Genomic DNA, 4,130 nt, shown 5'->3' on the forward strand with positions numbered 1-4,130 from the left:
GTGCTTTATATTCGTAATAATAATTGAAATGCATTCTGCTGTCATTTAGTTTTTTTTTTAACTTATTATTAAAAGTTTAACATGATATTCTAAATATATAAATGCAACCCTTAATTCACTTTGGTCTGCACTGACGAGTTCTAATTGGAACTTTTCTGGGATCAGTAGGAAATAGGGGCACAACATATTATCAGAGAGGACACTCCCACATGAGAGTGTTCCTCTTTACCTCCCCTCTGTCTTTAAATAAACTAATACCTGATAGAAATAGTAGTTAGCAGATGCACACTAGTGACAGGAACAGGAAGTTCACATGCCAAAGATCCAGGACAACTCTAGGTCACTTTGGCCCATGCTGGTCTGGAATGGTTCTTACATATTTGATGGGTAGGTGAAATCATTCTATCTCCTTGAATTCTGGAATCCAATCTGTGAAAGTGTCCCAGAACATGTCCCCTCCAGGTTAACTTGTGTTCTCACTGGCAGAGAAGACTCATATTGCTCAAATAAATCACAGGTTTTTGGCTGAAGAATGGAATTTAACACATTGATTTGGCCCAGGCAGGGCTCTAGGTAAATTACTTTTCTAAGAAAACACATGTGGAGGTCTCTGCACAGTGGTCCAGATTCATAGAATGACTCCCTGACCTGCATTATCCCATCAATCACATCTGCATGCTAACCATCACTATCAATATATATCTGAATGGTAGATCCTCCACGAGCACTGAAAATAAATAGTTAAATAGATTGATAGATAGATCAATCAATGCAGGGATAAGCTGCATCTTTGAGCACCAGTTATGTATCACCCCGTAGAGTTCCCTAATAATTTTGCATTTTAAAAAATACAATCATTGGCTTATAAATTTAGTATCCACTGGTAGGCCAGGTATTAGATATTCATCAAAAATGGAAAAAAAGTAGAGACCAATGCTGTGTGACCAGAAACTCAAGATAACCTTATTCAAGGGCCATCAATAATCTTTCAAAACCAGTGAACACTTTTACCAGTTTTCTAAAACAAACACAAAAACAAAAACAAAAAACCCCACTGTGCGATCTGATCAGAAAGGGGAATGCAATCTTCTGGAATGGAGGAGTTTGAAGGTCAAGACTTTCTGAGCTTCTATATCTATTCTGTCCCCATTTATTATTTTATTAACGGTGATGTCTTTTTTCTCTGTCTGCTTCCCCAAGCATTCAGTTTTTCCCCATCCCAACATCTGCCCACCGCCCCTGAGTCCCTAGAGGTTCTGCCTGTCCTCTTTGCCACCCCATCACTCACGGCTCTGCCTGTCATCCTCTGCCTTCCCAGGTGTCATCTCTGACCCTCTACTTGCCTCTCTCTCTGCTCCAGATATTATTGGAATTTCTACAACACATTTCTAAGCCTTTTCTAGACAACCTGCCCTGGGTGTTCTCCAGGGATTTGAAATACCTATGACCACATGCCTGGATTCTGCACCCAAGGTCTCAAACCCTGGTGGATGGGAAGGATTTGAACATGATTTGCACGTGTACCAAGTAAATGTACAGAATTCCTCCCAAGTAATAGCAATGGTATAATGTCTACTTACATAGTGGTTACTTTGTATCAGTTCTTTTAAAAAATATTTCTAGTTGTAGATGGACACAATACCATTTTTCTATTTATTTTCATGTGTTGATGAGGATCAAACCCAGTCCCTTACAAGTGCTAGGCAAGCACTCTTGCCACTGAGCCCCAGCCCCAGCCCTGAAGCAAATTTTATTAGTAACCCAGAGATTATCAGAGGAGGTGAGCAACCTGTCTGCAAACTGTATACATAAATTGATGCACTTTGCAATCTCTTGGGGACCACTGGCCTGGAACAAGTCTCCCACCTATGCTGAATGACAACTGCAAGACATCTCCACCGCTGGATTCAGTCTTCATTTTTCTCCTCCCAAAAACATGCTTTTTATCTGAGTTCTCAAATTTTGTCACCAAGAACTTTGAAGTGGCCTTTGACTCCTTGTCTTTGGCCAGCTATCCATTCTATTACTTGCAATCAACTTCACATGGAACTTTCTCTGTAACTCTCTTCTCATTCAGCAATGGTACAGACAATTAGTGGCTCTTGCTTAAACTGGTGGGAGGGAAAACAAAACAAAAACAACTTCTCTCTGACTTCTTGACTTCAACACTTATAATCAAAAACAATCATTATTTTCATAATTAAGGAAAATTAACTGAGCCAGGCAGAGTGTTGCATGCCCATGATCCCAGCAACTTGGGAGGCTGAGGCAGGAGGATCATGACTTCAAAGTCAGCCTCAGAAATTTAGTCAGGACTAAGCAACCCAGTGAGACCCTGTCTCTAAATAAAGTATATATATATATATATATATATATATATATATATATATATATATATATATATATATATATATATATATATAAGGGAGGGGCTGTGGATGTGATTCAGTGGTTAAGTAGCCCTGGGTTCAATCCCTGGTGTCAAAAATAAATAAATAAATAAATAAATAAATAAATAAATAAATAAAGAGCAGAATTGGCCAATAAAATTCCTTCTAAGAATCTTTCAAAGTCTCACAGCCTAGTAATCAGTGGAGGTTGTGAAATGGTTAGCCCAGGATCACGAGAAATATGTGCTTCTGCATGCATTACATGGTAGGAGAATGAGGCTTAAATTCTTCCATTAATGATGACTATAGTATTTCACTTTTGGAGAGAACAAAAGCCTCCACTGGCTTCTCATTATACCCAGGGACTGATACCTCATCCCTCAGATCATGGTGGCATGGGGGGGAGGGGGGGCGTTTACCTTGCATTGTCAGATGAAATCAGGTTCAACCCTGGAGTTAGGAAAGCACCAGACTGCCTTGGTTACACATGAGCCATTCTTAAGGACACTTTGGCATACAACCATATACTATGGAAACGAGGTTCAACTTCCTTCCTGGTGGACATTTTGGCATTACAATGAAGTAGAATAAACTTCCTAGTCACTGGTACTTTCTCTTGAGGTTATTCGTGAAAGAGGTTCATCCTAAACTTATTAAACACATCTCAACTTCTTGAGTTAGAGTCTCATGGGAAATCATGTTTGCCATTAGGAAGGGTCAAGGTGTGTTTTCTATTCTTAAACTCCAAGGTGCTAACAATGCAACATGGGCACAAACAGAATGTGGTGCTTAATTAATTGGAGAGATGTTCTCTTCTATACAAGTGGAACACTATCACTACAGTCAGTCTCTCAACAAAGATGGCAACTCACCACTAACAGGAAGGTATTTCAAAAACAGTATATCAACTGGGAAACTACTGGAGAAGGCAGAGGCTCATGCCCTAGAGGACTGGTGTGGGGTGGCATGGGATTGCATCATGCTCCTCAGAACACTTTGCAATTTAAAACTCATGAGTTGCTCATTCTGAATTTTCAATAGCTTACAGAAAGGGAAATCATGGATAAGAGGAATTCTGACAGTCAATTTGCTGTAAAACAAATACCAAGAGGCAATCTTCTGAGTGGTCAGAGAGAAACAGGTGTTCAGGTACAAGATAGCATTAGTGGGTTTCCCTAGAGAATCCAAGAAGCTGGAAGGCAGTGGGAGGACATGATGAAACTTGTTGTTTAACCATCAATAATTTTATACCTTGCTAAAATGTTCTTCAAAAGATAAAGGGAGATTTGTACAATTAAATGTTTGTGGTGAGTAAACAACTCTTCCAGAAATGCTAATAGAGCCATCAAGGTTAAAGAAAATGATAAAAAACAGAAACTTGAGCCTTCATAAAATAATGAGAAATATTGGTAGATGTAGCTCAGTAGCTCAATATGGTAGCTAAATGTAGCCAGTATCATGGAGTATTTAGTTTCTAACCCTTTTCTATTTGTTTTAAAAATATAAGTGTAAAAAATTGAACTCTATATGTGTAACAAGAATTGCAATGCATTCCACAGTTGTGTATTTAAAAAATAAATAAATAAATAAATAAATGCGTTCAAAAATAACACTTAGTACACAAAAATAACACTTAGAACACAAACATAACACTTAGAACCTAACAAACATTGATGCTGAATGACTACAAGACTCCATTTTTCATTGCTATCAGAAAATTCCTAAGGCTGAGTAGTTTAT

Source organism: Marmota flaviventris, chromosome 13 (genome assembly GCF_047511675.1).
Source record: "Marmota flaviventris isolate mMarFla1 chromosome 13, mMarFla1.hap1, whole genome shotgun sequence".
Classification (NCBI taxonomy): Eukaryota; Metazoa; Chordata; class Mammalia; order Rodentia; family Sciuridae; genus Marmota; species Marmota flaviventris.